Raw genomic sequence first — 24146 nt, forward strand, 5'->3', positions numbered from 1 at the left:
GATTTACAGATTCCAACTTCTGAGAATACTTGGAATGAAATTTTTAAATTGGTTAATACCTCATTGTTATGTGCCCATCATTCCCTTCTACAATTTAAAGAGCCCATATGACTAAAGATAAGCTGTCTCATTTTTATTCTGATATATTTCCCTATGGTGATAGATGTAACAATGGAGAAGCTTCACTAATCCATATGTTTTGGACTTGTCCAAGTCTTGAAAAAATGCTGGAAGGAAGTATTCCAAACTTTTTCAGTGCTTTTTAAAGTAAGATTTAAACCTAATCCTTTGACTGCCTTATTTGGTATTGTTGGAGGAAAGGATATTATTTTGGAGTCATCTGATTTGCACATTTTGGCTTTTATTTCTCTTCTAGTCAGGAGGGCATTGTTGCTTCAGTGGAAGGATGCCACTCCGCCTACTCATGCTCATTGGTTACATGATGTTATGTCTTGCTTAAATTTAGAGAAGATTCACTGTTCAATTTCTGAACCTAGACAAGAATTTTTTAACATTGTGGGGACTTGTTTTTAATTATTTTCAAAATCTTTGATTTGCTATTAAGCACAGATATTAGTTGAGAATGTTTTACTATATGATAAGGATTTTTTTTTTCCTTTTTTTAACCAAGCAGCTGTTTTTTTCTGGTAGTGGGTTTAGATTTTTTTGTATAATAAAATTATCTTTTCTCAGTATTACGTTTAAATTTAATTTACATGGATATGGGGTAATGAGACTATATTTGTGATTCCAATATATTGTTATCAATATATATAATATATCCTACTGTACTCTGTATTCTTTTATTTAAGAAATCAATAAAAATATTGAAAAAGAAAGAAAAGAAAAAAGACTCACATTGAGAGCTTCCTGACAAGCTGCGTCTCCATCTGGTAAGGGAGATGTCCAACATTGGACCAGAAGTCCCTGCAACGGAGCGTCAGAACAGCTGAGAGGATCAGGGGGATCTCCTTACCATTTATTAGGGACATTTATGAGGAGAGCTGCACACTGACCTAATACTACCAAGGCCCTTAGCATTATTAAGAATCAATCCATCCATCTAACATTCTTTTTGACTTTCCATCATCAAACAGGAGATTATGATGCGAAAAAAACAGAATGGCTCGTATGAGAAACAGTTTCTTCCCCCCAGGCCATGAGGCTTCTGAACTCCCTGCCGCATCATATTCAAAGTGTCACTGCTTAATCTGTTCCGTACCTTGCAATACTTAATATTAATGCATTTTTGTTTGTTATTGATGTGTAATTCATCTGTAGATTTTAGCCTTGCCTTCATAAATTATCATAGGTTGTGTGTTTTGTACTTCTGTACTTGACACTTTGGTTCAGAGAACCGTCTCTTTAAAGCATCTGTTAATCGCTGACTAAAGCATCAATGAAGACTGAGACATCAAGGCGAATGCGGAAGATGAATGAGAGCTCAACACCTACTGCCTGCCTTTTGATCTCGGCCGGAGAAGGAACCTATGAGTGGCCTATCACTGTGTGGCTCTCTAAAGCAGAGAGATAGGTCTCTGCACTCATGTGGTATCTCTCTTTTGATGATAAAGGTTCTGTGCAATGCCTTGAACTATTGTGTTTATGGACTGTGGCCTCTTTCAGACTTGTGGTTTATATATACTGTATTTTCTCGCCCATTCCTTTCCATTTAGTTATGCAAAGGAAGGGGATTTGGGGGTTGATGTTCTTGTTATGTTCTGTTAGTTGTTTGTGGGGGAGGAGTGGGGTTTGGGGGTCAATGTTTTTGTTCCATTTTGTGTGGGGGTTGGAGGTTTTAAAGGTTTTTACCTGTTCAGTTTTGTATGGAGGGGGGTAGGGGTTTGGGTGTTAATGATGGGGTGCTGTTCTTTTCTGTGCGGGGGATTATCTCTGAATTTCATATTCTTTATTTTCGTGGCTATCTGGAGAAGACAAATCTCAGAGCTGTATGTAGATACATACTTTGATTAGAAGTGAAGCTTCGAATAATTCTTTTTGCTATCATGCAGTCTGTTTCTACACAGTACGTTGGGAGTTGAGGCTCAGTCAGTTTATATGTACATAGGTCACAGAACTAAAATGCAGCATCCAGACCCCATGGTGGGTTGTTCTGATTAATCATTGAAAAATGGAAAAATACAGAGGAATGCATTGCAGCCATGACTATATGTATTTTTTACAATATAGATATAGCAGCTCAATTTCCTTCCATAACAACAATCATTAATTATAAAGTTATAGGGTCACAAAACACAACAGCAGAGAAATGGACCCTTCAGCCCATCTAGTCTGTAACAAACTATTAATCGGTTCCTCCCATCAGCCTGGCCCCCAGACCATAGCCCTCCATACCTCTCCCATCCATGTAGACCATGAGACCATTGAATTGGCTGATTGATAGGAGGCAGTGAGTAGGAATAAAAGGATCCTTTTCTGGTTGACTGCCCATGATTAGTGGTGTTCTGCAGGGGTCGGTGTTGGGACCACTTCTATTTATGCTGCATTTCATTGATTTAGACGATGGAATAGATGGCTTTGTTGCCAAGTTTGCAGGTGATATGAAGAGCGGCAGGCAGTGTTGAGGAAACAGGTAAGCTGCAGAAGGACTTAGACAGACTAGGAGAATGGGCAAGAAAGTGGCAAATGAAATACAATGCTAGAAGATGCATGGTCATGCACTTTGGTAGTAGAAATAAATGTGCAAACTATTTTCTAAACAAGGAGAAAATCCAAAAATCTGAAATGCAGAGCATCTTGAGAGTCCTTGTGCAGAACACCCAAAAGGTTAACTTGCAGGTAGAAACAGTGGTGAGGAAGGCATGTTAGCATTCATTTCAAGAGGTCTAGAACATAAAAGCAGGGATGTGATGCTGAAGCTTTAATAGGCAGTGGTGAGCCCTCACCTTGAGTATGATGAACAGTTTTGAGATCCTCAACTAAGAAAAAATGCATTGAAGAGGATTCAGAGGAGGTTCACAAGGATTATTCCAGGAATGAAAATGTTATCATATGAAGAACGTTTGATGGTTCTCAGCCTATACCCGCTGGAATTTAAAATGTTGAGTGGTATATCATTGAAATCTTTTGAATGTTGAATGGCCTAGACAGAGTAGATGTGGAAACCATGTTTCTCATGGTGGGGTGGGGGGTTGTTCTAGGACAAGACATTAAGGCCATAAGGCCTCACATAGGACATAGGAGCAGAATTAAACCATTTGGTTCATTGAGTCTGCTCCGCCACTCAGTGAAGCTAATCTGTTTTTCCCCTCCTCAGCCCCACTCCCTGGCCTTCTTCCCATAACCTTCAATGCTGTATCCAATCAAGAACCTATCAAGCTCTACCTAAAATACACCCAATGACCTGGCCACCACAGCTGCCTGTGGTAATAAATTCCACAAACTGACCACCCCCTGAGTGAAGAAATTTCTCCGCATTTCTGTTTGAAATGGCCACCCCTCTATCCTAAGGCTGTGCCCTCTTGTCCTTTTATTCTGACTTTCTGGTTGCTAACAATCAGCCAATGCTCTAACCATGCTAGTAACATTCCTGTAATACCATGGGTTCCTAACTTGATGAGCAGCCTCATGTGTAGCACCTTGTCAAAGACCTTCTGAAAAGCCAAATACACAACATCCACTGCAACCCCTTTATGTATCCTACTTGTAATCTCCTCAAAGAATTCCAACAGGTTCATTAAGCAAGATTTTCTCATAAGGAAACCATGCTAACTTTGTCCTATCTTGTCTTATGTCACCAAGTACTCCATAACCTCAACCTTAACAATTGACTCCAACATCTTCCCAACCATTGAGGTCAGGCTAATTGATTTATGATTTTCTTTCTGTCACCTCTCTCCTTTGTTAAAGCATGGAGTGACGTCTGTAATTTTCCATTCCTCCGGAACCACGCCAGAGTCCAATGATTCTTGTAAGTTTATTGCTAATTCCTCCACAATCTCTACTGCTACCTCTTTCAGAGGCCTAGGGTGCAGTTCATCTGGACCAGGTGACATGTACCTTTACATCTTTCAGCTTTTTGAGTACCTCTCCCTTCTAATAGCAAGTCAAGTCAAGTCAAGTCACTTTTTATTGTCATTTCGACCATAACCTTTGGTACAGTGCACAGTAAAAACAAGACAATGTTTTTCAGGACCATGGTGCTACATGAAACAGTACAAAAACTACACTGAATTACGTAAAAACAACACAGAAAAAAACACTAAACTACATGACTGCCCAGGACTGTATAAAGTGTACAACACAGAGCAGGCATGACAATAAATAATAAACAAGACAATAGACACAGTAGAGGGCAGTAAGTTGGTGTCAGTCCAGACTCTGGGTATTGAGGAGTCTGATGGTTTGAGGGAAGAAACTGTTACATAGTCTGATCGTGAGAGCCCGAATGCTTTGGTGCCTTTTCCCAGATGGTAGTAGGGAGAAGAGTTTGTATGAGGGATGCGTGGGGTCCTTCATAATGCTGTTTCCTTTGTGGATGCAGCATGTAGTGTAAATGTCCATGATGGCGGGAAGAGAGACCCTGATGATCTTCTCAGCTGACCTCACTATCCGCTGCAGGGTCTTGCGATCCGAGATGGTGCAATTTCCGAACCAGGCAGTGATGCAGCTGCTCAGGGTGCTCTCAATACAACCCCTGTAGAATGTGCTGAGGATGGGGGGGATGGGAGATGGACTTCCCTCAGCCTTCGCAGAAAGTAGAGACGCTGCTGGGCTTTCTTTGATATGGAACTAGTGCTGAGGGACCAGGTGAGATTCTCCTCCATGTGAACACCAAGAAATTTGGTTCTCTTAACAATCTCCACCGAGCCCCAGTCGATGTTCAGCGGGGAGTGGTCGCTCCGTGCTCTCCTAAAGTCAAAAACCATCTCTTCTGTTTTGTTCACATTTAGAGACAGGTTGTTGACTCTGCACCAGTCCGTTAGCCGCTGCACCTCCTCTTTGTACACTGACTTGTTGTTCTTGCTGATGAGACCCACCACGGTCGTGTCATTGGTGAACTTGATGATGTGGTTCGAGCTGTGTGTTGCAGCACAGTCGTGGGTCAGCAGAGTGAACAGCAGTGGACTGAGCACGCAGCCCTGTGGAGCCCCCGTGCTCAGTGTGATGGTGTTGGAAATGCTGCATCCAATCCAGACTGGCTGAGATCTCCCAGTCAGGAAATCTAGAATCCAGTTGCACAGGTGTTCAGGCACTCACTTCTCTTCCCTCACACCATTCAACACTTGGCTCAATGCTAGTGTCTTCCATGGTGAAGGCTGATGCAAAATACTCATTTAGTTCATTTGTCATGTGCTTGTCACCTCTTATTATTTTTCTGGTCTAATTTTCTAGCAGTCTCATATTGATACTCATTTCTTTCATTTTTTACTTGAAAAATACTTTTCTATCCACCTTGATACTGTTTGCTATCTTGTTTTATATTTTATCTTTTCCCTCCTAATGATTTTTTTAGTTGCTCTCTGTAGGTTGTTAAAAACTTCCCAATCATTTATCTTCCCACTAAATTTTGCTTTGTTGTATGCCCTCTCTTTTGATCTACGTTAGCTTTGACTTCCCTTGTCAGCCACGGTTGTACTGTTCAGCCGTTTGAGTATTTCTTTGCTTTTGGAATATATCTATCCTGCACCTTCTTTATAGTTTTCCCAGAAGTTCAAGCCATTGCTGTTCTTCTGTCTTCCCTGCCAGCCTCTCCTTCCAATTTACTTTGGCCAACTCTTGTTTCATTCCACTGTATCTGAAGCCTGGACTGACACCTTGCCCTACTGTCCTGTTTATTATTTATTGTAATGCTGTTTTTGTGCACTTTATGCAGTCCAGTGTAGGTCTGTAGTCTAGTATAGCTTTCTCTGTGTTTTTTTTTACGTAGTTCAATCTAGTTTTTTGTACTGTGTCATTTAAACCATGGTCCTGAAAAACTTTGTCTCATTTTTACTATGCACTGTACCAGCAGTTATGGTCGAAATGACAATAAAAGTTGACTTGACTTGTAATTTACTCCACTGACATAATACAACATTAGCCTTTACTTTCTCCCTAACTAATTTCAAGTTGAACTTAATCATATTGTGATCACTGCTCCTAAGTGTTCCTTTATCTTAAGCTCCCTAATCACTTTTGATTCATTACATAACACCCAATCCAGTATACCTGATCCCCTAGTAGGCTCAATGACAAACTGCTCTAAAAAGCCATCTTGTAGACATTCAACATATTCACTCTCTTGAGATTTACTACCAACCTGATTTTCCCAATCAACCTGCATGCTAAAATCTCCCGTGACAATCATAACATTGCCCTTTTGACGTGTATTTTCAATTTCACATTGTAATCTGTAGTCCACAACCCAGCTAATGTTTGGAGGTCTGTATATAACTTGCAGTTTCTTAACTCAACCCAAAAGGATTCAACATCTTCCAATCCTGTCAAATCATTCTACTTTTTTTGAAACCATTCTTTACCAGTAAGCCACACCATCCTCTCTGTCTACATTTCTCTCCTTCTGATACAATATGTAATCTTGGACATTCAGTTCCCAATTACATCCATCCTTCAGCTATGATTCAGTGATGGCCACATCATCTTACCTGACAATCTGTAAAAGTGCAACAACTTCATCCACCTTATTTCTTATACTCTGTGCACTGAGATATAATACTTTGACTACTATTTTTGCTATCCTTTTTGATTCTGCATCCCTAATGTGCTGCTACTCACCCTGCTGGGTACAATTCTGTCCTATCCTTCCTGACAGACTGACTGCATGCTATCTTTGCTTTTTATCATCTGTCCTGCCCTAAGTCCCTTCACTCCAGTTTCCACCTCCATCCAAATTAGTTTAAACCCCCCATCAGTTCTAACTAACTTATCCGCCAGAATATTTGTCCCCCTTCGAGTTCATGCGCAAACCATCCCTTTTGTACAGTTCATACTTTGCCCAGAAGAGATCCCAATGATCCAAGAACCTGAAACCCTGCCCCCTATACCAACTTCTCAGCCACACATTTATCTGCCAAATCATCCTATTTCCAACCTCTCTGGTGCGTGGCACAGGCAGCAATCTAGAAATTTCTAACCTGGAGGTCCTGCTTCTCAGCTTTCTGCCTAGCTCTTTAAATTCTGTCTTCAGGAGCTCTTGGCTTTTCCTTCCAATGTCATTGGTACCAATATGTACCGAGACATCCGGCTGCTCCCCCTGTCCTCTAAAATGCTGAGGACGTGATCCAAGACGTCCCTGACACTGGCACTGGGGGGGATCCGGGGATCCCACTCAAGTCCAGTATCTCCTATCCAAATTTCTTTAAAATGTCGAAATCAAACTCACATCTACCTCTTCCACTGGTGGGTCATTCTACACACTCACCACTCTGACTGAAGGAGTTCTCCTTATATCCCCCTTAAACATTTTACCTTAGTTCATGTCTCAGCCAATCTCAAAGGAAAAAGTCTGCTTGCAGTTATTCTATCTATACCCCTCATAATTTTGCATACCTCTATCATGTCTCCCCTCAGTCTTATATGTTCTTGGGAGTAAAACCCAAAACTATTCAACTTTTCCCTATGACTCAAGTCTCAGCAGCATCTTTGTAAATTTTCTCTGCACTCAGTCAATCTTGTTTTTATTGTTCCTGTAGGTAGGTGGCCAAAACTCCACACCATACTCCAAATTAGAATTATGAGCAGTTTTGGGCTCCTTATCCAGGAGCAAATGTGCTGGCATTGGAGAGGGTTCCGGGGAGGTTCACAAGGCTAATTCCAGCAATTAAAGGATTCCCTTTATCTTCCCAATATATCACAATGTCTTGGAAACTATGCACTTCTGCATGGAGGTCGTAGAGTCAAAGGTTTATACTGCTGAGAAGTTTCCAACCAGAGTCTTACTTGTAGTTTTGGTCACATGACCTTTCTTGATTTACTTTCTTTGATATGAGTGACTGTTACTTCGGCAGTATATGTCATAAGGAATTCTCTGGTTCAGTGTTTCCCAAAATTTTTTTATGCAATGGACCCTTGTTATTAACTTAGGGATCTGTGGACCCCTAGTTGGGAACCTCTGCTCCAGTTAAAAATCTTGGCCTCTATATATCTTTTTCTTGAACTTGTTCAGTAGAGCAATAACTTGAACCAACAACTAATATTTTCTGTGTAAGTCCTAACATGAGCAGCAACTATCTTTGGAAGCTTCCCATTGTTGTAGGGAGAGGAGAAAATTTTGTTTTACTGAAATTATTTGAGACAATTGAACAGCCTTCTGTCTTCTGGGCTAATTGAGAAGACAGGTAAGAGATAGTTATACTACAGTGAACACAAGAGATTCAGCAGATGCCACAAATGCAGAGTAACATAAATAAAATGCTGGAGGAACTCAGCAGATCAAGCAGTATCTAAGGAAAGGATTAAGCAGTTGATGTTTCATGCCAAAATCCTTAAGTCATGCAGCCCAAGGATATTGGTGAACCAGATGGACTTTTAGAGTAATACAGCATTTTGATGGTCTGGGATAGTATGCCCTACATGCAGAATATATGATTTATATGAAATACAAGCAACAGTAAGCAAGGCACTCCAAACTGCTCTGTTAATCATTACTAATCCAACTCCATAAATCATAGTTGATTTGCTTATCTTCAGATTCCTTTGTATCTGAAGAGACTTCTGTCACTACCAATGTCTGGTTTAAAGTCACCTATCGACCCTGTGTCAATATCTGCTTGTTGAAGTATGTTTCAAATTTCCACGGCTCTTTTCCATGTGAAATTCCTTCCTAATGTCTCTGCTTCAAGGCATGGCTATGATTCTCTGACTAACATATATTTCACCAATCTGTCGAAACATTAGCGCCAAAAAATTGAAGTTTGGCATATGTGTTAAACATGTGCTGCTCACAACATTAACACTGATTTTAAGCTTCTGGAAAAATCCATGAAATTGAGCAAAAATATGTTAAGAATGTTAATTGCAATGGGAGTTAAAGACTCAGATTTGACAGCCCCCATTCAGACCTGCAGAGAAGAGGTAATTAAAACTAGTGGACATGGATTTAATTAAAGGATAATGGGTTCAGAGCAGACCTGAGAAAAAACCCTTTTCAATCAGATGCCGGCTTAAATCCAGATGACACTGGCTGGGTGGAGTCAGACAGTCTCACAACACTTGAGAAGTATCTACTTAATCACCAGGAACAATGAAGGTCAAAGGTTTCTATTGGTGGATGATGGATAGATAGGTGCTGAAAAAAAATCATATCCATAATGAATGGATGGTGGTTGGATAGATAATAAATAGGCGATAGATATTAAATGGATGATGGCTGAATGGTAGATGGATGGCTGGATAGATATTGGAATTGATTAACAGATGGATGGATGGAAATATTTGCATGGGGATTAGAAATATGCATCAAATAAATAATGAAAGCAAACCAATGGGGAGAGAAAGGATGAGGGAGCTTCCTCCAAAATCAGCATAGACTCAGTGAGGTGAGTGGTCTCCATCTCTCTGATTATATGTGTTTAACATTCCTGGCTTGTTTTCAAACTCCTGAATACAGAATAACTTGATTAATTTCAATACTTTGCCCTTCCTTTTCCTCCAAGAGGACCACAAAAGTCGTAGGGTTTGGAAGTTTGCATACCTCAATGACCCAGAGAGGTACAGTATGTTGACTAAAGTCAAAGCCTTGTGCTTTGGCCCTTGTTAGGGTCTCCCATGGAAATCTGGTAAGGGGTAGAGACCAGACTAAGAGTGATCCACCACTCATCCAGGTTCAGGAATTCAGCTCAGGGCTAACAATCCTGACTGGTCAAAAAAATGGTATGGAAAACACTCTGAAGAACCCTTCTACATCTGTGTGTGACGATATGGACAGACAGAGATGGAGGGCTTTCATTGCTACCCTAAATGCCAGCGGCACAATGGACAGTAAGTTATACACCTTTGCAAAGGTGACAGTGAGGTACACAGAGTCATAGAGTCATGCATGCTTTGATCCAATGAGGAGTACAGAGGGCGGTACCAAGTGTGGTTGAAAATGAAATGCCAAAATGGTGAGGTTGTGGCATGGGACTATAATCCAAACATAGATGGAAGCAATAGACATATGAAGCTATACTTGGAGTATTGTGTTCTTATAATCTTATACACCTCTGTCAATTCACCTCTTGTTCTCCTTTAATCCAAAGAGGAAAGCCTTAGCTTTCTGAGCCTTTTCTCATAGTGTTCTCCAATCCAGGCAGTGTCCTGGTGAATCTCCTCTACACCTTCATGCAAGTTAAGGTAACTGATCAAAATGTAAAGGTTGCAAATTGATCTTCCCCCTTTCTTTCCAGTTCTTACAAAATATCCTGGTCCAGAACATCTTCTGTTCACTCCCCTGACTTATATTTTGTGTACATTGCTCTGATATCCAGCATCTGCAGAATCTTTTGTGTCTATGATTTGCCAATTGTTCCAATCCAAAGAAGCATTGGCCCATTCGACTAAAAACTCTTGGAGGATCTTTTGGAACTTTACTACTGATCCAGCATTTCACTTTGCTCCTCTGATTCAGAGTGCATCGATCCCCCCACTGTAGTTCTGACGGCCCTGATAATGACTGTGACGTGATGATGAATTTTGTGCTGTTGATCAGCTGTGTCAATACATTCAATATGAGTTCAGAATAAAAATGTCAGCAGCAGTTATTTATAGTGGTAAATCTTCCGCCTTTTATTTTAGGAGTATGGTGTTATTGTCTATTCCTTACAAAATCACATTAATCAAATTGTCATCTCCATGGCCGCTGGCCCATCTCAACTGGTAATGTTCAACCTCAGCATTTGGCATCAGCTGTTGTTGTTCCAGAAGGTCTTTGATGTAATATCAAGCAGGACAGGCATCATTTTCTATGAGAGCAGTCAGTGTTGACATTTCTAATTGCCAAATCATTTGAGTGTTGTGGGTTTGACTGGCAAGGGCATCTTTAACTTGATCACTGCTAATCACCTAATAGGGAAAATACTCCCACAGTGTCATTAAGTAGGAATTCTGGATTTAAAGTTAGAAATGATGGAAAAAATACAATTTATTTCCAAAGAAAAGATGCATACCTGAATTATTATGTTATAGTAGAAGCCTGTTTGGTTTATCAGTCCAATCTGGCTCCATAGAGGGGTATTCAATTAGAAAGACACAAGGGTGCTGTGGGAATTTGATTATTATTTTCACTAACAAAGTAGTGGATATAATTATTTAAATTCAAAATTCAAAGTCAAAGTAAAATTTATTATCAATGTACATTGATGTGTATTACCATATACTACTTTGAAATTCATTTTCTCGAGGGCATGTTTAGAAAAATAAAGAAATACTCCAGAATTAATGAAATACTGCACTGACAAATAAACAATATGCAAAAGAAAATAAATTGTGCAACTAAAATAAGTAATACTGAGAAAATGAGTTGTAAAAATGTCCTTGGAAATCTGTAGGTTGAGTTATGATGAGCGAAGTCATCCACGTAGGTTCGGGACTCTAATGGTTGTAGGGAAACAAGAATGGTTGAATGTTAAACAATTCACCATCAAGGTAATTAAGCTCAATCATAAGTTGAGTACAGCCAGCTAAGAATATGATGGTCTTGTGATGCAACGTGAGTCATAGCCCTTGAATACTATGCCCAGAACAGTACATGAATAAGCTAATTGTAAGTAAATTTAAAATGAGATGGCTCTGTGACTGCATAGTACTAAAAGAAAGAGGATATCCCATCTTTTTGAGCAACAACAGTCTGCTGGAAGAACTCAGTGGGTTGAGCAGTATCTGAGGAGGGAAAAGAGATGTCGATATTTATGGTTGAAATCCTACATCAGAATTGAATACTTGCATCTGCACTGTATTCCATTAGTCCCAAATCCCCTCTTCTTTTTTTCCTTTTGCCCTGAAACTCACTTTTTCTCATAGGCCAGTCAAATTTCCCTTTCATTCTCCTGCCATTCATCTATGCTAAGTACTAGCACTTCTTTGAAACTTGGGAGGAAACTGGAGCATCCCAGGTTATCACTAGATCAATGCGCAGATTGTACCCAAGGACAGAGCTGAGCTTGAATCCACTGAGTTATGAGCAGCATTGCACCACTGTGCATGGCCATCAGCGATGAAGTGGAACTTGCAAGTGCTGCTGATCCCATGAGCATTTTGATTCATCTTGGTTCATGAGTGGTTTCAGGAGGTGCCACATGTACAATTTAAATGATGCAACTTACCGAGCTTCCCTGCATGTTTGGTAGAGTGCATTATGTAAATTGCACACATAGCCACATGAGTACACACACTGTTGCAGGACAAGACTTTCAGGACACTTCATTTGCTGCCAAGTATACAGGTTGCTTTAGCCAGGAGTTTCTGGAGTGTTCCTGGAGTTTAACTCATCAGGTAAGTGGAGAATGTTCTGCCACGTTCCCGATTTGTGGGTTTCAGAAGGAGAAAAGCTTTGGGTGTCAGGATGAGAGCAAAACACTACATGATATCTAAACTCTGACCTTAACTTGTAGCAATGGCATTTGTATGACTGGCCCAATCGGATTTCTGATCAAGGATAACCCTTTGATTCTTAATGGCAGTGCATTCAACATATAGCTTGGCGGTTAGACATTCTCTTGCTACAGGTGAGCACTTCTTGGTTCTTCTGTGGAGTTCCTGACATCAGCTGATTATTTGTCCCAATCACAATGCATGAAGGCTTACCCTTCATCAGTACCCTTGTCAAATTTTAGATTACAGTATTAAGATTGGTTGAATAAGAATGTGTGATGTAATGTAATATAATGCAGTATGTAAATTATTCTCTGGTATTGAACATTCTGTTTCCCATGTTTCTATCCATTGATAATTAAAATAGTTGAGCCCCACCAGTTGAATGATCTGAAGCTGAGATTGTTACAACCCGTTATGCAGTCTTAAGCTCTCCTCCTAATGGATTGAATTATTATTGGAAATGGAATTTGTTCGTTATTGTTACAAGTACCAAAATACAGAGAAAGCTTGTCTTGCATACTGTTCATACAGATCAAATCATTACACATTGTGTCGAGGTAGGACAAGATAAAATAATAAAGGAATGTAGAATAATGTGCAACAGTTGAAGTGCTGTTAGACCATAATCTGCAAGATCATAACAAAGTTGATTGTGAGGTAGATGTGTGGTGGAAAGTATATGGCCTGGTATGGAAACACCAATGCCCTTGTATGGAAAAGCTAACAAAAGTGGTGGATACCACCCAGTCCATCCCTGCCCACCACTGAACACATCTACATGACATTCAGGAAAACAATATTCATTGTCAAGGGCTCCCTCCATCCAGGCCATGTTGTCTTCTCACTGCTGCCGTAAGGAGAAAGGTGCAGGAGCCTCAGGACCCACACCACCAGGTGCAGGAACAGTTGTTACCCCTCAACCATCAGGCTCTTGAACTGAAGGGGATAACTTCACTCAACTTAATTTGCTGCATCACCGAATAGGACTCACCTTCAAGGACTCTTCATCTCATGTTCTCTTTCTTTCTGTACTAGCACAGTTTGTTGTTTTTTTAATATATTGGTGTCCATCATTTTGTGTGTGGTCTTTCGTTGATTCTATTGTGTTTCTTGTATTTACTGTGGTTGCCCTCAAGAGAATGAAACTCAAGGTAGTTGTGGTGAACTACATATACCTGTCTGGACACGTCCCTCTGCTGACTGCTCCTGTGGCTTCTCCCACAGACCCCTGTCTAAAGGTGATTGGAGGCACTGCTCCTCCCTCAATCTCCAGGATGTTGTGTGGTGGTCTCTTGCTGCTAATCGTGGTCTCTTGCAGCTAATAAAAGCCTATTGTTCGCCTCCCGTCTCCGAGAGTTATTGATGGTGCATCAGTAGTATATGGTGAAATATACAGAATGTACTTAGATAATAAATTTACTTTGAACTTTGAGTCCATTGTATTGTAATTGGAAGTCAATGAACAGGGTTACAACTTTGTGTGCTGCTGTCAGGTAGAAGCTGTCCTTAAGCCTGGTGGTATGTGCTTTCAAGCTTTTGTGTCTTCTGTCTGAGGGGAGAGGAAAGTAAAGAGAATATCTGGGATAGGTAGGGTCTTTGATTATGCTGGCTGCTTTATTGAGACAGATTCCATGGAGGTGAGTTTACATGACATTCTGAACTGTGTCCAGGCAGTTCCTACTCTCTGCTGTTCCTAGCTATTACTAATGATCTAGTGGCTGTCTGCATAAACGACCTGACCTGAAACGGCGAATGTCCATTTCCCTCCGTAGATGCTGCTGATCTGTGGAGTTCCTCCACATCCTTTGTGCAGTGCTGATGGTTTATTTCCTGTTTGTTGGTTGGCTTGGGACACCAGATGAGCTCCTTCTGCATTGCAAACCTCTATGACTCTCTAATGGTTTGTGCCTTCAAAAATTTTTAACAGTATAGTTAATTGTAAACAAATTTCAGTTTGTCCTTTGGACTGAACAAGTGCAAGTCTGGAGTTGCCAGAACAATCTTATCGCTCAGGCAATTGTTTTGCCGCTGTTGTTGTTACTTGCGTTGGTCTGCTGAATGTTATGGGCGTGATGCGTAGATGGCAGAATCCATGGCGATACTTGTGGGCTGCCCCTAACACATCCTTATTGGTTGTTAATGTAAACAGAGCATTTAACTGTATGTTTCATTGGAAATGTGGCAATAAATAACTAAACAAAAGGCAGATTGATCAATCAGTGACATAAGTGAGAATGTAAGTGTCTGGAGATGGAATGTGAACTGTTAACGGAACATGAAACCATTGTATGGTTTTATTATCTTTTTAATTTGATGTAGCCCTTAGTGTGAAGCTACATTCAAAACCGTTGCATGTTCAGGTGGCATTTAATTTTACCGTTCTATGGAAAAACATGTTTGTTCAAATGAGCAAACGCCTTGGTTTCCAAGGTGACATCAAAACTACCAGCTATACTTAAGCACATGTCAAAAGCCCTTTTGAAGATTATGTCAAATTTATTTGTTTTTCAGCAGGGTGGAAAAATTTATTCAAGTTAAGGATCTAAAGCAAAATTCACAAAGGAATTTGAGTTTTTGTACTTGACACTGGTATTCACTGTCTTGGATAGTTATTGACTAGAGCCCCTCTATAATCTGCATTCTTTTACTGTTTCACCTTTCTGGATGCAAAAAGCAGTATCTTAATTTGTCCTGACGAAGAGTCTTGGCCCGAAACGTTGACAGGGCTTCTCCCTATAGATGCTGCCTGGCCTGCTGTGTTCTACCAGCATTTTGTGTGTGTTGTTATTTTAATTTGTATTCATTTTTGCTTTTGTTCCTTTCAAAACAAAATGAAATAAAAATGAGCCAATTAGGAATGTGACCAGACGCTGAAGATTATATTTTAATTTATGGACTGGTTATAGAGATGTAACCCCAAGAGATCCAGACACAGAGTCACACTAACAACATCAGGTACAGATATCTAACCGTACAGCCTCAAGGAAAATTTGGGGCAGCATGGTAGGGTAGTAGTTAGCACAACACTTTACACCATCAGTGATCCAGGTTCAATTCCTGCCACTGCCTGTAAGGTGTTTGTATGTTCTCCCCGTGACCGCGTGGGTTTCCTCTGGGTACACTGGTTTCCTCCCACAGTCCAAAGACATATTGGTGGGTAGATAAATTGGTCATTGTAGGTTGTCCCGTGATTAGGTTAGGGATATGTCAGGGGTTGCTGGGCGGCTTTATCTCAATAAATCAACAAATAGATAAAAGTATAGTGAGTTAACCACAAACACTCCAGAGATAGAGTTAATTTTAATATTCACAGGTGCAGAGTGCTAATGCTAGTATACCTAGGCTCAGAGAATTAATCTTAACAGTTCCAGGGTTTTTCCTAATATTCATGGTATAGAGGGTTGCCTTTGACATACTCTGATATGGAGTGCTATCCAGAGGAATGGAAATCAATGCCGAGATAAAAAATTCGAAACAAATTTATTATTATGAATTCAAATTACTTATGCTACCATATACTACCTTGAGATTCATTTTCTTGCAGATATTCATATGAAAAAAACCAATAAATTTTATTGAAAACTATACACAAATAGGCAAAGACTGACAAATAATAATGTCCAAAAGAAAACAAACTGGCAAAAAGGATTAATAATGTGACCATGAGTTGTGATGTCTTTGAAAGTAATTCTGTGGGTCATAGTCTGAGCTCAGAGTAATGGTAAATGAAGTTATGTGCACCGGTTCAGAAGCCTGATTGTAATAACTGTTCCTGAGCCTGGTGGCATGGGATTTAATGCTCTGTACCTCCTTCGCAATGGCAGCAACGAGAAGAGAACATAGTTAGATGGTGGGTATCCTTGATGATGGGTGCTGCTTTCTTGGGGCAGCACTCCATGTAAATGTACTCAATGGTAGGGAGTACTTTGCCTGTGATGAACCGGACTGCATTCACCCACTTTCTGTAGACTTCTGCGGTCTTGGGCATTGGCATTTATATATCAGTGCCTACACAAAAAGTCAGTATGGCCTCCTCTGCACAACTATAGAAGTTCCTTTGCAACATTCAACAAGTGATGTACTATGGGGGCTTTCTCTGTTTAAGATGTAATGTTTAATCAAGTGCTCTGTGGACCAGAACAGTTGCAACTGCATAACCTTAAATAAGAGCAAGAATGGTGTCTCTGCATCTTCCTTCGTTTATCCCTCAATCAATCTTATGGAAAAGTACTAGATGGTCATTATCAAGCTGTTTACTTTGGCTGCCCTGTTACCCACAATACAAATGTATTTCAACTGATAGTAAAATGTTATGGAACAATGAAAGTTGCTATATAAATGCAAGTCTTCATTAGCTTTCGTTCTTTTAGCACAAAGCAACTAAAGAAACAAATGCTTAAGAGCACTGAACACCTCTCCTGCATATGTTAGTATAAATAATTTTCAGGAACCCAGATGTTAATGTGCAGATGTATGTGCAGCTGGTGCTTGTCAGCCAATGACAGGCAGTTTTACGAGGTCAGAAAGGTGAAAGGGTAACAAATTAACACTGAGTGTGATCATTCAGTCAATCTGTACATTTAAAGCTTGCTGAGCAGATTACATCATTTTTCAAAGGTACCTCAGACCATCCATTGTCGTAAACACAATGATGGAAAATGATTTGCAGACATTGGAAAATTCAAGACTTAAATTTTAATCACTAAGTATGGGTGAGCTTGGTTTAGATGGGATGTGCGAATAGTAGAAATTCCACCTCCAAATCCTTCACAACCATTTCTGGATTTAACAGTTTTAACAGGCCTGGCAGGTGGTTACATAGAAGGGGCCGCAGCACTTGCAGGAATAAAATCACTCAGTGAGTAAATAACTAAGCTTATTGAGTAAATATTTAAATTTCATTCAGCCCACTCCCTTTTTATGTTTCCCCCCCGGGTTAAACCCTGACTTACAAAATGCCTGCAGGCGAGGAGGATTCTAGAGGTCCAGATTATTTGCTTGTGAGATTGGTACACTGCTGGCAAGTCTGAATCTTTACTATCTCCTCCTAATTTTCAGCTGAACTAAGCAGATTACTGGACCATTTCCAAACTCAGTTTAGAATCACTCAGGATATGAGGGAAACTGGAGGCCAACAGGAACTATAGAGGCTCAATACCAGAGTATTCAAAGAGACATCTTTAGATATCTCTTTGAATACAATGGCATAGGCCGTAGTATTGTTCAATAAGTTGAACTATTGTTCAACAGGTTACTCCCACCCTGGCTATTCCCTTTTCTTATCCCTTCTGGGACACAGTACAGGAGGTTGAAAGCCCAGACGTCCAGAGTTAAGAACAGCTCTTGCCATTAAACTCTTGAACTGATCAGCTCCTTGTTCATACTTGCAGCTGTAAGAAAGCCAGTGAATCAATGGAACAAATAGGAACAAAATGATAAGATCTAATAGCCATCTCAGAGATGCGCTAACAAAATGACCGTGGTTAGGAATGAGTTATTCAAGGATATTTCAAAGTTAAATTCAAAATATATTTATTATCTAAGTATGTGAAATATATGTCACCATATACTACTGCAATGTTCATTTTCTTGCAACTATATACAGCAGGTACAAAAAAAACAATAAAATCAATAAAAAACAACACACAAACAAAGATGAACAAACAACCAATGTGCAAGCAATGACAAATAGTGAAAATTCAAAATTAAAAACAAAACAATAATAAATAAACAAGCAATAAATGATATTGAGAAAATGAGCTGTAGAGTTATTGAAAGTGAGTCTATAGGTTATGGAATCAATTCAGTGTTGGTGTGAGGGTAATTTTGATAACGTTGGTTCAGGACCGTAATGGCTGAAGGGTAATAGCTATATGACCATAAGACATGGGAGCAGAATTAGAATATTTGGCCCAACAAATCTGCTCTGCCATTATATCATGGCTGAATTATTATTCTTCCCATTACCTTTGACACCGAGACTCATCAAGAGCCTATCAACTGCCATTTTAAATATACTCAGTGACTTAGCCTCCACAGCCACCCATGACAATTAATTCCACAGATTTACCACCCTACAGCTAAAGAAGTTCCTTCTCATCTCTATTCCGAAGGGTCATTCTTCTGTTCTGATGTTGCGCCCCTTGGTTCTAAACTCACTGACCATAGGAAAGAATTGAATTGAAAACACACGTGGACTAAGATGTTAACTGTCCTGTGCTGTCATCAGTTGATCATCAGTTGAGCCTTCTTTCACAAATGATATGCGATGTTCTGTGCAGCATGGGTCATGAGATAAGTTGTGCTGCTGTACCCTCTGCTCAACCGCTTCTGTTACAACTTTGAGAACGTTGTTATGTCTCCAAGTGTACAAGCCGCTGGAAAGATTGACTCACTCAAAATATGTTGAAGTGTTCCCTTCTCACCACAAGTAGCACACCTGTCCATCTTATCTTCATACCAGGTGCTGAGGTTGGCAGGTATTGGGAGCAGGTCATACACTGCTCTGTATAGAAAAGAAATGTGGAGCAGTTCCATCTGCCACAGAACATTCCAAGATAGATGTCGTTGTTCAACATTTTCCCACCAGGTCCAAGACCCTTGTTTGGTCAGGCCAGCTGCTTTAGCTAACCTCTTCTCCTCTTCTACCTCTCGTATTCCATGCGTTACAAGCTTACGACGCTCCTTACCTGTAGAAGATGACCACCACTTGTGAGTTGTCCATCCAGGTCCCTGGCGGCCCAGCTGGGTAGCCCCAACTGTCTCCTTGTGCTTCAATCTAGACTCTGCCTCATCAACTGCTGCCCGGGCTGACCACTTCCTGCCTGATCTCACATCCAGTTGGATGTTCTTGATGACAGGGTGTTTTGAGTCTCGAAGCATCAAGAATGATCCTACCTTGGCTACCTTGACCTCTTCACAAAGGATTGCACTGGGATGGTAAGCTTTGTCTGGTTACTGTGGATTGCAATATTTGTGAGGCTGCTCGGTACTCCAAGCCACTTCACATACTTGTTGATCTTCTGTTCCATTGCCTCAACATGGGACATTGCCACTTCATAGACAGTTAGTGGCCACATTATCCGTGGCATCAGTCCGTACTGCAAACACAACAACTTCAACTTGCCAGGCAAGCCACACTTGTCGACAGACATCAGACCTCTGCTGATCTGTTCTCTTGAACCCGCTTGGTGTCTCTCAGCTCCTCTGTGTACCATCACCTGAGGTTCTTAACTGGTTGGTCCTGAATGGATGGAATCTCCTCTCCACAGAGGGTGAAATGAAAGTCAACCAGCTTTCCTCTCCTAAGAACAAGGCTCCTTGACTTCTTGGTCTTGAATTGCATTCTTGCCCAATCCATTAGCTCCTCGAGTCTAGATAGTACACTTTCCACTGCCTCAGTGCTAGGACCCAAAAGGGTGAGATCATCCATGAACGCTCGTATTGGTGGCAATTCCCCTCCGCCATCAAGTGCAACACCTAGTCCCACTGATTCTGCAGCCTTCACAATGACCTCCATGGCTAACACAAAAAGGATGGGTGAAATCACAGATCCCATTGGGATACCAATGTCCAAGCTCTGCCACCTAGTTGTAAACTGCTGAGTGGAAAACCTCATCCGGAAATCACTGCAGTACTGCATAACGAAGTTCCTCGCCTTAGCAGACATCCATTGCAAACTCATTCAGGACATGGAGAACAGCACCATATGCATTTGCAAGATCAAGCCAAACTACAGCCAGATTTCTTCTCAACCTTTTCGACTCCTGGATGGTATGCCATATCATACTAGTATGTTCAAGGCATCCCGGGAAGCCTGGTGTTCCTGCCTTCTGCACAGATGTATTTACCAATCCATTCTCTATCACAAATGAAGATATTCTTTCTGCTAGAATGCCAAACATAGTCTTCCTCTCTACATTCAGGAGTGAAATTGGTCAGAACTGATTCAATGTAATAGAAATCTCTTCTTTCGGGATGTGTACTCCTTCAGCCTCACTCCATGACAAAGGAACAACACCTTGTCTCAACACCACCTTTAACAATCTCCACAAGTATTTCCTCTGCTCTTCACACTTCTTGAACACCTTATACGGCACTCCATTAGGTCCTGGCACTGAACCTGACCTTGTCTTTCTGATGAACCGCTCGGCTTCTGCCAGTTTGGGTTCTGACAGATCGAACTTCACTCCTGGCTCAGTCGGCTTCACAAGCCCTGACATGTCAGGCGAAGGAGCCTCCCGCTGTTCATTAGAGTCAGTGCTTGCCAGGTGACCCTCAAGTTCTTGTTGAGAGGTGTTAAGCAGTCCGCTCTTATTTTGTTCAAGCAACCTCTTTGTTAACTGCTGAGGGTTCTCAAAGAACACCTTTCTTGCCTTCTCTCTCTTTTTTCTCTTTTTACATTGTGACTCTGCTCAATGGAGTGATGCTAACTTCATTCGAAACTGCTCTCAGAGATCAGCAAGCCCTGGCTTGTCACCCTCACTTGCTACCTTCCACCTCTGTCTCAATGATCTAAGCTCTCTCCTCAACCTACTAATCTCCTTCTGGTGCCTCCTTGGTTGCTGTGTAGGCTTTGCTTTCTTCAACTCAACTAAACCAAACCTGTACTTTCCAACATTATAAATCATATCGCCCATCACTTCCAACTTTCTCTTTGATGTTCCCCTGAGAGTGTTCTCCAACATCACACTGATATCCTCATCAAACACACGCCAAGCCTTCTCGTCTGCCATTGCTGGCCACTTGAGCTTCCTCTTCTTCTCTACCAGCTCACCACTGCCATCATGAGAAGGATCTACCTGGGTACTGTGGTCTGCAATCTGACCTGGGTTATCTCTCATCTGACCTGGACTATGATGACTCTCTCCAGAGTGAGTGGCTGTGGCTTGTGTATCAGTGTTTGAAAAGACCACATCTTCTGTGCTTGGTGAAGTAATTTCATCTTCATCCAGAGAAATATCCTCTCCACATCCACTCTATCCAGACCTTTCAACATTTAATAAGTTTCAATGAGATCACCCTCATTCTTCTAAACTCCATCAAGTACAGAACCAGTTCCATCAATCTCTCCTCATATGTTTACCCTTTCTTTTCCAGAATGATTCTGTCGCAGTCCATATAGTTAATTCCCCATTTCCTCCTAATTTCCTTTGATTGTGCCACGGCTCCAACTGTTAATTTCCTACTTGCTCCTAACTCCCTTTGACAGCACACCTGGCTTCCATCAGGACCTGCAGCAAAAGAACCACGGTGTTACAACCACTAGTTGCCAGATCGTTGGTTTTACCTGTGCGGTAATTAACATTTCCCGGCCGCTAAGGACTGCGTGTTCTAAGTTTTGCTCCAGTATCGAGAATTACCTGTGAAATTCATTCTCTTCGTGTCAAGGTTATTTTTAAATTTTCAACTCCAATTCAGAGATTAAGCTGTGAAACCCAGCCTCTCTGCGTCAAGATAAGTCTTCTAAAGTTTTACTCAGCACCGAGGTTTGTCTGCATAACTCTGTCTCTCTGTGCTAAGAAGAGTTTTGTCTAACATTACTCTCTCTATGCTCTCAGTCAAGATAACTCCTATCCGTCTCCTGCCTTCCTGCTCTCGCTCCTGTTTGCCATTCACGTCTGCATCCTAACTAAATCTCCATGCCTGTGTCCCACACTTGGGTTCGCCTCATTCATTGCATCAGATTCTCATGAACCTCCTCTGGACATTTTCTAACTCCAGCACATTTTTATGTAGATTAGGGGCCCAAAACTGCTGTCAATACTCCATTTGTAGTCTGACCGATGCCTTACAAAGCCTTAGCATTATACCTTTGGCTGTTATATTCTAGTCCTCTCAAAATAAATGCTGACATTGCAGTTGCCTCCCTCACCACTGATTCAACCTGCAAGTCAACTTTTGAGAATCTTGCACAAAGACTCCTAAGTCCCTTTGCACCTCTGACCGTTGAATTTTCTTCCCAGTTAGGAAATAGTCTATGCCTTTATTCCTTCTACCAAATTGCATTACAATACTCCTCCCTGCACTATACTTTATCTGCCACTTCTTTGCCCGTTCTCCCAATCTTTCTAAGTCCTTCTGGAACCACCCTGCTTCTTCACGACTGCTTGCTCCTCCACCTATCTTCGTATCATCTGTAAACTTGGCTAGTGAGTCATTAATTCCTTCATCGAATCATTCACTTATAACCTGAAAAGAAATGGTCCCAATAAAGTGGTCCCTGTAGAATATCATTCATCACAATCAACAAACAAAAATAGGCCCCTTTTATTCCCACTCTTTGCCTCCTACCAATCAGCCAATCCACTACCCATGCTAGTATAATTTCTGTAATACCATGGACACTTATCTTGTTAAGCAGCCTCTTGTGCGGCACCTTGTCAAATGCCTTCTGAAAATCCAAGTGAACAGCATCCGCTGACTCTCCTTTGTCTATCCTGCTTGTTATATTCTCAAAGAATTCCAAAAGGTTTCTCAGGCAAGATTTTTCCTTAAGGACTTTGGCCTATTTTATCAAAAGTACTTTGAAACTTCATCCTTAGTAATGGACGTCAATATTTTCCCAAGCACTGAAGTCCGGGTAACTACGCTATAATTCTTTCTTCACCTTTCCTCCCTTCTTAAAGTGAATGACATTTGCAGTTTTCCAGTCCTCCAGAACTATTCCAGAATCTATTGATTCTTGAAAGGTCGTTACTAATGCCTCCACAATATCTTCATCTACCTCTTTCTGAACCCTGGGGGGAGGGAATGGGGTTCATCTACCTTCAGATCTTTCAGCTTCCCAAAAACCTTCTCCTTAATAATCTGTCCCCTGACACTCTCGAACATCTGGCATACTGCTAATGTCTTCCATGGTGAAGACTGATGCAAAATGCTTGTTAATTTTGTCTGCCATTCTTTGTCCACCATTATTGCTTGTCCAGCATCATGTTCCAGAGGTTTGACACCCACTCTCTCCTCCCTCTTACTCTTTATATATCTGAAAAATGAATGTTTGGTATTCTCTTTTATACTGTTGGCAAGCTTACCTTTATATTTCATCTTTCCTCTCCTTACAGCTCATTTACTCGCCTTCTGGTAGTTTTCAAAAGCTTCCCGATCCACTAACTTCACACTATTTTGTTAATATTTTATGCCCTCACTTTTGTTTTTATGCTGTTTTTGACTTCCATTGTCAGCTATATATGCCTCATTCTGCCTTTAGAATATTTCTTCATCCATCTGATATATCTGTCCTGCATCTTCCAAATCACTTCCAGAAACTCCAGCCACTGCTATCCAGCCGTCATTCTTGGTAGTGTCCCCTTCCAAGCAGCTCTGGCCAGTTCCTCTCACATGCCTCTGTAATTTCCCTTATCCTCTGTAACAGGTTTGCATATTACTTTCTCTTCTGCCTCTCAAACCATAACGTGAATTCTATCATATTATGTTCATTACCTCCAATGAGATTCTTTACCTTAAGCTCCCAAACCTGGTCCATTATACAGCACCTAAACTATAATTGCCTTTCTCATAGTGGTTCTCATAGGTTGCTCTAAAAATCTTCTTGTAGATGTTCGACAAATCCCCTCTCTTGGAATCCAGTGCCAACCTGATTTTCCAAATCT

The sequence above is a fragment of the Hypanus sabinus genome, chromosome 3 (genome assembly GCF_030144855.1).
Source record: "Hypanus sabinus isolate sHypSab1 chromosome 3, sHypSab1.hap1, whole genome shotgun sequence".
NCBI lineage: Eukaryota > Metazoa > Chordata > Chondrichthyes > Myliobatiformes > Dasyatidae > Hypanus > Hypanus sabinus.